At 38.8% G+C, this 12,848-nt stretch overlaps 1 protein-coding gene and 1 non-coding gene across 5 annotated transcripts in view; one reads left to right on the top strand and one right to left on the bottom strand.

The window, feature by feature from the left end:
• Positions 1-12,848, bottom strand: part of RBM27 (RNA binding motif protein 27) — an 88,708-nt gene that overhangs the window by 42,208 nt on the left and 33,652 nt on the right. The gene's annotated exons all lie outside the window — the stretch shown is intronic.
• On the top strand, positions 5,563-5,625 carry LOC112439947 (U7 small nuclear RNA). The gene has a single exon (XR_003028166.1). It is a non-coding gene; the product is annotated as a U7 small nuclear RNA (small nuclear RNA).

Here is a 12,848-nt window from a genome sequence, read left to right as displayed (position 1 = left end):
GAGTAAGACTCCGTCTCAAAAAAAAAAGGACAAAAAAAAAACAGATAAACAGACCAGCACAGCACTGGACACATGAAATTATCCTGGATATTAAGAAGCACTTTTTGAAAGACAACACATTTAGGATTTATATATAGGCTAATGCAAGAATGTACACACAATGAAGCCAAAATCTGAAGGACAGGATTAGAAAAAGATAAGGTATCAAGGAGCAAAATCCCTTTGGGTGTCCATTTAACAGTATCTTTTTCACCGACAACCCCATTTGAGACATATTTATAAGATTTAGTTATTATATATGTCCAACATCAGACATTTACTATGTGACACAAGACAAAATAAAGTGGATTTTTTTTTTTTTTTTTTTTTGAGACGGAGTCTTGCTGTGTCACCCAGGCTGGAGTGCAGTGGCGCTCACTGCAAGCTCCGTCTCCCGGGTTCACGCCATTCTCCTGCCTCAGCCTCCCGAGTAGCTGGGACTACAGGCCCACCACCATGCCTGGCTAATTTTTTTGTATTTTTAGTAGAGACGGGGTTTCACCGTGTTAGCCAGGATGGTCTCAATCCCCTGACCTCGTGATCTGCCCGTCTCGGCCTCCCAAAGTGCCACCGGACCCAGCGCCCAGCCTTGAATTTTTTTTATACCTGGTGAAATGTCCTTAATAGCTGTAAAATTCCTAAAGATTTTAAATGCACCTTAATAGGACAGGCTACAAAGCAACCACTTGGTTTCACAGTAAGTCCCTAAAGGGAATATAGAGATGCTAAACTTCACTACCCTTTTCTTCGTATATAAGAAGCAAAAGAGGAAGTAACAAATCATACTGTATAACTGTGCACTTAGCATTAACCCTTTTAAAATTTACATTTCTAATGGATGTTGGGCTTAATACCTAGGTGGTAGGTTGATCTGTGCAGCAAACCACCATGGCGCACATTTACCTATGTAAAAAACCTGTACATCCTACATATGTACCCTGGAACTTAAAATAAAAGTTGATGGGGAAAAAAAAGTACATTTAAAAAGAATCAGCTAATTATTACACTGAAAAAACAATATAACATATTTTCTTTTTTTCTTTTTTTTTTTACTTTTTCTCTTTTTTTTTTTTTTTTTTTGACAGTCTCACTCTGTCGCCCAGGCTGGAGCTGCAGTAGCATGATCTGAGCTCACGGCGACCTCTGCCTCCCAGGTTCAAGCAATTCTCCTGCCTCAGCCTCCATAGTAGCTGGGATTTCTGGTGCCCACCACCATGCCCAGCTAATTTTTTGCATTTTTAGTAGGGACGGGGTTTCACCATGTTGCCCAGGCTGGTCTCAAACTCCTGACCTCAGGTGATCCACCCGCCTCGGCCTCCCAAACTTCTGGAATTACAGGCGTGAGCCACCGTGCCCAGCCCAATTTAACATAGTCTCAATGAGGGGAACAAATAGTTGTAAACACACAATCAATGGCAGGGAATTACTTGTGAAGAGTGACCTATCAGCAGAATGTAGTAGTATGTTAAAGAGAAAAATGGGGCCAGGTGCAGTAGCTCACATCCATAAACCCAACAATTTGGGAGGCCAAGGTGTGAGGATTACTTGAGCTCAGGAGTTTGAGACCAGCCTGAGTAACATACCGAGACTCTGTCTCTACTAAATATTTTAAAAATTAGCCATGCATGGTGGCGCACAGCTGTAGTCCTAGCTATTTGGAAGGCTAGGGCAGGAGGATCACTTGAGCCAGAAGGTCAAAGCTGCAGTGAGCCATGATTGTGCCACTGTACTCCAGCTTAGGTGACAGGGTGAGATGCTGTCTTTAAAAGAAAAAAATTTAATTAAAAAATAGAAATACATACATATATAGAAAAATGGGAAGTACAATCTTAGTCCATATGACTACTTTAAATGTATGATACATCACTTGATGTACTAAGTATAATATCTAATTAAGTATATCTAATTAATAATAGCTGTCTCAAAGTAAACTGGAAACCAAAAGGCTACTTTGCCCAATGTCTGTTTTTAAAACACTGACAAAGAACATACAATTCAAATACTTTAGAAAGGCCGAGCACGATGGCTCACACCTGTGATTACAGCACTTTGGGAGGCCAAGGCAGGTGGATCCCTTGAGCTCAGGAATTTGAGACCAGGCTGGGCAATAGGGTGAAACCCCGTCTCTACTAAAATTACAAAAATTAGCCAGGCGTAGTGGTGCATGTCTGTAATCTCAGCTACTCTGGAGGCTGAGGCACAAGAATCACTTGAACCCAGGAGGCAGAGGTTGCAATGAGCCGAGACTGCACCACTGCACTCCAGCCTGGGTAACAGAGAAAGCCTCTGCCTCAAAATAAAAAACTAATACCTCAAAAAGATGGCAATTAATCCAAATGTAGCCTGACTTTCTTAAACAATTCCTACTGAGTCTCTAAATACTACTTCTAAAGCAACAGAGTTCTTTAGACAAAGGGCTAATTCTAGGTCAGGGCAGAAAATTTATAAGATGAGCCTGGTACACCTTAGTATACCTTGTCCTTCCAGAAGCAAGAGAGTTATCAAAAACGGGCATGTCAAAAATTAAAAAAAAAAACAAACAAACAATCAGAAGCCAACATGAAGAGGCTCCTATTGATTAAAGATGAGACAATCTGAACATCAAAAAAGACTATAATGCAGTGAAACATATCAAATGTTAAAAATTCATGAGTTCATAATGATACTTAAAAAAAAACAGGAGTTCCCTTTGGAAAAAACTAGGGAATCAACTCATTCTTAAAATTGATAAATGAAAGAAAATACACATATATCATGTCTCTTCTGTAAAAACTGCATTTCAGGTTAACCAAATGGTTGTTACAGTCAACTATATGGAATGCTAGCAATAAATGTAGAAGAAACTATAGATTTAGAGTTTCACATACAACAGCAAATCCAGGCAATGATCAAAAATGGCTGTTGAAACCATCAAGCAAGTTTTAAAATGAATGGATCAGGATGAAAACACCTTTACACACTAATCAATATTTATAATACAGAAAGGAGACAACCAGACATCATGAGCATTATAATGTACTGTGTAGGAAGTACATAACGCCATCTATAAAATGTTCTTGCCAAAAAAAGAAAAAAATGGAATTTTATCAAATACCTAGCTCTAACTTCAAATTTACAGGGAATAGAGGGGATAGAGGAATGTGTTAGATGACACCAGAAGATCAATCTGCCAAGTCTAGAATGTGAGAAAATTCTTTAGGACAAATGATCTATTTCTTCAACAAATAAATGCCAAGGGAGAAAAAAAAAGAAGTAAAGGATATTTCTATAAAGACTTAAGAAAGATATCAACTAAACATAACGTATAACCCTGTTTGGATATAGCGTCAAATAAACCAGGTACAAAAGGGCATTTATGATACAATTGGGAAATATGAAAACTAACTGGATATTTCACAAGCAATAGTAAACTGTTACAAATTTTGGGGGGGACTGTGATAATAGTACTGTGTGTATGTATGATTTTGTGTGTATGTATGTTTAATTCTTATCTTTAAAGATACATAAGTTTTTACAGATGAAATGCTACTATATTTGGGACTTATTCTAAAACAATCATGTCATTAAGCTGAATTTTGAGGAGCAATAAAAGAGAAAACAAAAATAAAAACTAAGGCCAGGTGTGATGGCTCACATCTGTAATCCCAGCACTTTGAGAGGCTGAGGCTGGAGGACTGCTTGAGCCCAGGAGTTTGAGACCAGCCTGGGCAACATGGGGAGCCCTCATCTCTACAAAAAATATAAAAATCAGCCAGGTATGGTGGCACACATCTGTGCTCCCAGCTACTCATGAGGCTGAGACAGGAGGACTGCTTGAGCCCAGGAGGTCAAGACTGCATTGAGCCAAGATTGTGCCACTGTACTCAAGGCTGGGTGACAGAGCAAGACCTTGTCTAAAAAAAAAAAAAAAAACCACAGCACTAAAATAATCAAGTCAGGAGGAGGTTATGGATGAAGCAAGATTAACCACACTGATTAACTGTTGAAGCCAGAAATAAGTACATGAAGATTCACTACATTACACAGTCTACTTTTATGTATGTTGTATTTGAAATTTTCCATCATAATATGTTTTCTCTTTTAAATTTGAGATGAGGTCTTACTATGTTATCCAGGCTAAACTATAGTGGCTATTCACAGGCGTGATCATAGCTCACTGCAGCTGGAACTCTTGGCCTCAAGGTATCTTCCCCTGCCTCAGCCTCCCAAGAGGCTGGGACTACAGTCACATGCCCACACGCCCAGCTACATTAAAAAATGTTCACTATCAAATAGGTTACAGTAATGGTGAAGATCAGTCTGTCAGAATTTATATTCATTCAGTTTAGTTTTGGTCAGAGTTGTTTCCAAACTGCAAACATCCCAAGTTCATGTTCCCATCTTAAATTGTTCATATAGCTAACATGCCTAATATCAATATTTTCAACTTCTTAATATTAACTCTAGTCAGAATAAAGACAGTCTTTATTCAAACTAAAATTTTAGCAACTCTGTATAATTTTCCTGACTTTGTCTTTAAGAGTATTCACATGAAAAAAAATTTAAGTTTTAAGCTAAAAACTCAAATCCAGAAAAAATAAAAAGCTACATCTTCCCAATACTGGCCATATTTATGTGTCTTCTCGATTAGAATACAAGGTACCTGGTACACTTGAGAAGTTCCAAGGGCTAAACAGTGCCTGATGCATAATAGAAATCAAACAGTCACTTAAAGAAAAAATGAAAGCTTAAAGTACCCAAATGAAACTTAAGTATTTCTTTGGATGAATATCTGTATGTTGAAATAGACAATGTCACAACTAATACAACATGAATCAGGTCAAATACAAGGGGGAGAAAGCCTCTAGACCAGCAGTCCCCAAGCTTTTTGACACTAGGGACCGGTTCCACAGAAGACAATTTTTCCACGAATGGTGGGGGTGGGTGGAGGTGGTGACTTTAGGATGAAACTGTTCCACTTCAGATTATCAGGCATTAGATTCTCATAAACAATGCGCAACTCAGATCCTTCACATGCGCAATTTACAATACCGTTGGTTCTCCTATGATAATTTAGTGCCACCGTGACCCGGGGTTTGGGGACCCCTGCTCTAGACAATATACAAGGACTCTAATAGACACTGACTTACTTTTCTAGCCATCAAACCCATTATTCTACATAATGCCACAGAATTAAATGAGCAAATCTCAAATTTAGAATTATACTGTTTTAACAATTTTATACAGTTAGTAGGAAAGTATTTTCTGAAAGATAAAGATTTATGTGAATTTATATTAAGACTGGACAGTTACCTTTAACCTAAGAATCAGTCTCTAGAATCCAGGATGTTACCTGCTACTCTTACTTTTTCACACATCCAGTACAATGAACGAACTTAGCAGTTACAAAATATTTTTACTATGCTTCTTCAAGAAGCAGAACAGACCAAAAGCAAGGTAGAAAAGAGAGTGTACTTTACTTAATAATGGTCTTGTAAAAGCCAAAAGTATATACTGAGTTGGTGAGTTCAAACTTGGAGGCTGCAGTGGTACAGCTCTTTAAGATTTTCTCTAGCAAGTTCTCTGGTCTCCCAACAAGAAACCCCCATGCAAAAAAAAAAAATTAGGGGTCCAAATACAATGCCTCAGGTCTGTAATCCCAGCACTCTGGTAGGCCAAGGTGAGAGGACTGCTCCAGGCCAAGAGTTTGAGACCATCCTAGGCAACACAGCAAGACTACAAAAAAATTCAACATTAGCTGGGCATGGTGGCATGTGCCTGTAGAGTCTAGTTATTTGGGAGGCTGTGGTGGGGTGACCACTTAAGCCCAGTGGTTCAAGGCTGCAGCGAGCTAGAATCATGCCACTACACTCCACCCTGGGCGACAGAGCAAGACCCTATTTCTAAAAAAAAGGTAAATAAATAAATAAATAAATGTTTTTAAAATTGGGGTAAGCTGGGCATGGTGGCTCATGCCTGTAATCCCAGCACTTTGGGGGACTAAGGTGCGGGGAAGAGCTCAAGCCCAGGAGGTCAAGATCAGCCTCGGCAATACAGAAAGACCTCATCTTTATAAATAATTTTAAAAATTAGCTGGGCATGGTGGTGCATGCCTGTGGTCTCAAACTACTCAGGAGGCTGAGGTAGGAGGATTTCCAGACCCTGAAAGGTTGAGGCTGCAGTGACCCATGATGCCACCACACTCCAGTCTGGGCAGCACAACAAGACTCTGTCTCAAAAAGAAATAAAGGGGGTGGGGGGGGCATGGGTAAAATGTTAAGTACTTCAGAGGAAATAGTTGATTTTAACAGTTGATTGCTGTCTTTACACAAAATTCCAAACACAGTTAGTTATTTATTTTCACAGGGTCTATGACATTTTAACTCAAGAAAAGTAACAAAATTTCAAAGTTTTTTATAAATTATAATCAATTTTTTTTTAAGACAGGGTCTTACTTCTCTCTGCTGTCCAGGCTAGAGTATAATGGTACTATCTGCAGCCTTGAACTCCTGGGCTCAAGCAATCCTCCCAACCTTGGCCTTTGAATGTGCTGGGATTACAGGGGTAAACCACTGCATTCAGCCAATATTAACTTTACCAGGAACCATGTATATCCTATTCAGTTTCACAATCAGGTTAATTCTTTTTCTTATTTTAACATCCAACTTGTCTTTTTCCAAAAGCAGTGACAACTGCAGCCTAAATGAATGCTTTATTTCTCACAGAATTAGTTCCTTTGTTACCTGGGGTTTTTTTTTAGCTGTAATAGCAAAATATACTGTAATGGGTTTTCATTTTGTGGAGATTTTTTTTAACATATTTCTTTCCCACTATTAGATTTTTAGATTCTTAGATGACCATTTCTTATTTATCTGTATATTCCTAGTACCTAACATTGAGCAGACTCCAACTCCTACCTTGAAAAATCCAGATTTCGTTTTTCTGTGTTTACTTTGGGTCCTTATTGACATCATCTGCACAACTAAACACCATTTGATATGCATTTTTCACCTATATTTTCTGTGCTGTGAATTTTAATATTAATTTTAATGACAATAAAATATCCATAATTTAAACTTTCCCAACTTGTTAAACTTTTAAGATAGCTCAAGTTCTCATTACACACTGAAAACATACATATAGCTTTTTACTTTATTTGAACCAAACTTCTAATCTTTTTGAAATTACCAATTATAGTACAAGTTGAGTATCACATATCCAAAAGGCTTGAGACCAGAACTGTTTCAGATTTCAGACTTTTTCAGATTTTTGAATCTCTGAATTATAGTTACTGGCTGAACATCACAGATCTTAAAATCCAAAATCCAAAATGCTTCAATGAGTAAGTAATTCCTTTGAGCATCATATTGGCACTCAAAAAGTTTCTAATTTTGGAGCATTTCAGACTGGGAATGCTTGACCTGTATTTAGAAAAATAAACTTGAACAATGTGAAGGATTCAATTATCTGTCTCAAAGACAAAAATATTTTTAAAACTATTTTATTTTACTTTATTTTATTTATTTTTTTGAGATGGCGTTTCGCTCTTGTTGCCCAGGCTAGAGTGCAATGGCGCAATCTCAGCTCACTGCAACCTCTGCCTCCCAGGTTCAAGTGATTCTCTGGCCTCAGCCTCCTGAGTAGCTGGGATTACAGGCGCCCACCACCACACCCAGCTAATTTTTGTATTTTTAGTAGAGATGCGATTTCATCATGTTGACCACGCTGGTCTCAAACTCCTGACCTCAGGTGATCCGCCTGCCTTAGCCTCTCAAAGTGCTGGGATTACAGGCATGAGCCACCATGCCCAGCCCAAAAGCTATCTTAAAATCAACTGAATAGAAAAATATTAAAAACTTATTAGAAATATAAAGGTAATAGAAAGATATTAAAAACTGAGGCCAGGAGTGGTGGCTCACACCTATAATCCCAGCACTTTGGGAGGCTGAGTCGGAAGGATCACCTGAGGTCGGGAGTTTGGGACCAGCCTGGCCAACATGGTGAAACCCTGTCTTTACTAAAAATACAAAAAAAATTAGCCGGGCTTGGTGGCATGTGCCTGTAATCCCAGCTACTGGGGAAGCTCTGGCAGAAGAATCGATTGAAACCAAGAGGCGGAGGTTGCAGTGAGCTGAGATTGCACCACTGCACTCCAGCCTGGGCAACAGAGTAAGACTCCGTCTAAAAAAATAAATAAATAAACTTATGACTGACAAACTATACTACACATCCCCAATTTTTTAATGTTTAGATTATCAGGAACTCTACTAGTCTTCAAAATTTCTCTATAAATTTTAGAATCAGATTTGACACTCAAGAAAGAAAACCACATATTTCTCTGCATAGCAGACTTCTGAAGTGTTCAATATGAATATTCTATAACTTTCAAAATATTCAGTTGCCAACCAATCAAATCTGTTTATCAACACTGACGCAGCATATAAGACAATCCTCTAAAGCAGTAATTCACAAATGCTAAGGGGAAATTATCACCTTTTATTGGTCTACAACAAAACGGGGGGAAAATGTAGTGCTATTTCATAAAATCAAACATTAAAAGATTAAGTCAGGCATGGTGGCTCATGCCTACAATCCTACCCACTTTGGGAGGCCAAGGCAGGAGAACTGCTTGAGCACCCAGCCTGGGTAAGACAGCAACACCCTGCCTCTACATACAAAAGATTTTTTTTTAATTAAAAGATTGTCCTTGAGGCCGTGTGTGATGGCTCACACCCGTGATCCCAGCACTTCAGGAAGCTGAGGCAGGAGTATCACTTGGGCCCACAGTTTGAGACCAGCCTGGGCAACAAAGCAAGAACCTGTGCCTACTAAAAATTTTAAAACTTTTAAATAAATTTTTAAAAAGATTGTCTTTTATTCTGAGATTATGTCCTTTCTTCAGTTTAAAAACATATTTTTAAAATTAAAGTATTAGATATTTTCATATACGGACCTTAACCTGGCAAAATAACAAGCTGCTAACTGTACAGGTTCCAAGAATTTTCTTAGAAATGTTACCAGTCTTTAAAAAATGAGTTTAGAGGCCGGGCACAGTGGCTCACACTTGTAATCCCAGCACTTTGGGAAGCCGAGGCGGGCGGATAACTTGAGGCCAAGAGTTTGAGACCTGCCTGGCCAGCATGGCGAAACCCCATCTGTACTAAAAATACAAAAATTAGGTGGGCCTTGGGGCCCACGACTGTAGTCCCAGCTACTTGAGGCTGAGGCACAAGCTTAAACCTAGGAGGTGGAGGTTGCGCCACTGCACTCTAGCCTGGGCAACAGAGTAAGACTGTCTCAAAAAATAATAATAATTTGGAAATACAGTTCTAAAAGGCCTTTACTCATATACTACAAAATAGTCTTACTTTTAAATAAAACAGAAAAATGGACTTCAAAAAACATGAGATCTAATATCTTATTCACCTTGGCTCCCTAGTGTCTAGCACGATGCCTGGCACATAGTAGGCATTCAATAAATATTTGCCAAATTAATTTATTTATTAAGCTAAGTCACTGAAATAAATGGTAACTGCCAGAGTTTTAAAAATTAAAACCAAATGGAATATTTATAGAGTGAGTCACAATGTTAAATTTAACAATATAAAAATAAATGGTAATTGCCAGATTTTTTTTAAATTAAAAACAAGATGGAATTTTTATCATGAGTCATAATACCAAATTTAACAGTATAAAAATATGCCATCTGCAACACACTCTGGAATAGTCCACTTTTTCCTATTTACAAGTCCAAAAGGCAAACAATATTAAGAGCTGATTCGGGGGGAAATAGATAAAAGAGGCTTCGCTATAAATTGATAAAGGTTGAAACTGAGGGATAAGCACAAAGAACTTCATTATACTGGGTACTCCGGAGTTCCATATGCTGTCCTCTTTACTTTTATATATATTTGAGATTTCCCATAATTAAAAAATGAGCAACAAACATGTTCTATGAAAAGACACTATAGCAATCAGAATACAGCGAGATACTAAGTATGAAACAGGAAAAACAATTACTTAAGTATCAAACGTGATTTCTGTTCTGTAGAAGCTCAGTTGAATGTAAGATTTACATATATTAAAAAAAATCAAACAGTAGGCCTATATATAAGTATATGTCATTATGTAACAAATGCTTTTTGGTATTGTAAGAGTTTAAAACAGAGCAAAAGGCCGGGCACAGGGGTTCATGCCCGTAATCCCAGCACTCTGAGAGGCCAAGGCGGGCGGATCACCTGAGGTCAGGAGTTCGAGACCAGCCTAGCAAAACCCTAAAACATGGCAAAACCCCATCTCTACTAAAAATACAAAAATTAGCCAGGTGTGGTGGTGGGCGACTGTAATCCCAGCTACTTGGGAAGCTGAGGCACAAGAATCACTTGAACCCGGGAGGCAGAGGTTGCAATAAGCTGAGATCCCACCACTGCACTCCAGCCTGGGTGACAAAATGAGACTCTAGATAGACAGATAGACAGACAGACAGACAGACAGACAGACAGATAGATAGAAAACAGCAATCATGTCTTCCAAGTATACTTAGAATTTGGGCCTAGAAAGAGGTGAAGACAGAGTATATTAGTAGGAAAGAAGATTGGGGGGGGAGTTGAGCCATGACGGGGGCACAGAAAGGGTATAATTGGCATGACCAGAGAAGGTGCATGTTGAGGAATAGTGGACAAAGATTGCCAAGAAGGAAGAGGTAGACTATTGAAAGAGTTAAAGGCCAGGAACAGTGGCTCACGCCTGTAATCCCAACCCTTTGGGACGCTCAGGTGGGAGAAACTTGAGCCCAGAAATTTGAGACCAGCCTGAGCAACATAGTGAGACTCCATCTCTACAAAAAAATTTCAAAAATTAGCCGGGTGTGGTGGCACATGCCTGTGGCCCCAGCTATTTGGGAGGCTGAGGTGGCAGGATCACTTAGCCTGGAAGATCGAGGCTACAGTGAGCCAAGATGGCACCACCGCACTTCAGCCTGGGGAACAGAGTTGAGACTCTGTCTCAAAAAAAAAAAAGTCCAGGCGTGGTGGCTCACACCTGTAATCCCAGCACTTTGCAAGGCCAAAGCAGCCAGATCACTTAAGGCCAGGAGTTTGACAGCTAGCCAACATAACAAAACCCCATCTCTACCCAAAATACAAAAAGATTAGCTGGGTATAGTGATACATGCCTGTAATCCCAGCTACTTGGGAGGCTGAGGCACAAGAATTGCTTGAACCCGGGAGGCAAAGGTTGCAGGGATTGAGATTGCACCACTGCACTCCAGCCTGGGTGACAGAGCAAGACTTTGTCTCAAAAAAAAAAAAAAAGAAAAAAAACAGGAAAAAAAAAAAAGGAGTTAGAAGTCCTAGAGAGGGGTTTACTGATGGCTCAGAAAGAAATGGTAGCCACCGAAAAGTTCTCATAAGGAACTTTCATGGTTGGATTTCTCAGGAAAATTAGCTTAGCAGCATTATGTGGTATGACTTAGGGAAGTTAAACATAAAACATAATGGTGTCAAGTAGGCTGCAGTAATAATCCAAATGTGAAGTGATCTAGCATGGATGAGGGCAGAGGCCACAGAAGAAATAGAAAGGGCTACTTCAAAGAAAAAGAATTTTTGATTAACCAGATGTAAAAAAGCAAAGCAATGAGTCAGTCCTGTGAAGGTTTCAATTCTAGGTATTAGGTGGGTGTTATTCCATTGACAAAAACAGGGATGGTAGAAGGTACAGATTTAAGAAGTTAATAGGTTCGATTTCAGAGTTTGAAATTTCAGGAGACAATAATAACTACAATAATATAATAATGAATCCTTATAGCTTACTAGTGGCTAGGCACTTTCTTAGATGCTTTAGATGTATTAATTTATTCCTCAAAACAACCTTAATGAGGTAATATTATTCTCATTTTAAAGAAGAGGAAATTGAGCTACAGAGAGACTAAGCAACTTACTCAAGGTCACAAAGATAGTAAATGATAAAACCAGGATTTGAAACTGGGCTTAACAAGTTTGCTGAATTGCCTCTCCAAGACATCAAAGAAATACAGAAATGTTTAGGATGCAAAATAAACTTTATGATATACATAGTTACATAAAAGAGGAACATATCCATAAAGTTACCAGGCCTTGTAAAAAAAAAAAAATCTTCTAATTTGACATTTTTAACAACCAACCACCTTTTTAAAAAATGTTTTTGAAGGAAGTAATTTTTTAAAGCTTTAGTAAACAATAAAACACCTAAGAAACAAAAGAGAATTAGGATTCAAGAAAAATCATTTTGTTTTTTGTTTTCTGAGACGGAGTTTTGCTCTGTCACCCAGGCGGGAGTGCAGTGGCACGATCTCGGCTCACTGCAACCTCCGCCTCCCAGGTTCAAGTGATTCTCCTGCCTCAGCCTCTCGAGTTGCTGGGACTACAGGCATGCTCCACAACGCCCAGATAATTTTGCATTTTTAGTAGAGACGGGGTTTCTCCATGTTGGTCAGGATGGTCTCGAACTCCCGACCTCAGATGATCTGCCCACCCAGGCCTCCCAAAGTGCTAGGATTACAGGCATGAGCCACCGCGCCTGGCCCAAGAAAAATGTATTATTACAATCAAATGTGAATGTCACAAACAGCCTAAATACAGAAAATTACAATTTAAATGATGCTCTCTATCTTCATTTCAGTATGCAAGTTAATTATTAGGCATAATTAACCCGCTCTTTTGTATACTTCTTAGGAGATACATCTTATGCTTTAGAAAATCAATCAGATAAACAATTTTTTTAAAAAGCTTCAAAATAAATTTCCTTTAGAAGAGACTTGACGTTAGGCTGGGCACAGTGGTTCACACCTATAA

The sequence above is a fragment of the Pan paniscus genome, chromosome 4 (assembly GCF_029289425.2).
Source record: "Pan paniscus chromosome 4, NHGRI_mPanPan1-v2.0_pri, whole genome shotgun sequence".
Taxonomy (NCBI): domain Eukaryota; kingdom Metazoa; phylum Chordata; class Mammalia; order Primates; family Hominidae; genus Pan; species Pan paniscus.
The sequence above is the reverse complement of the archived record's forward strand: the minus strand, read 5'-3'. Positions and strand labels throughout refer to the sequence as shown.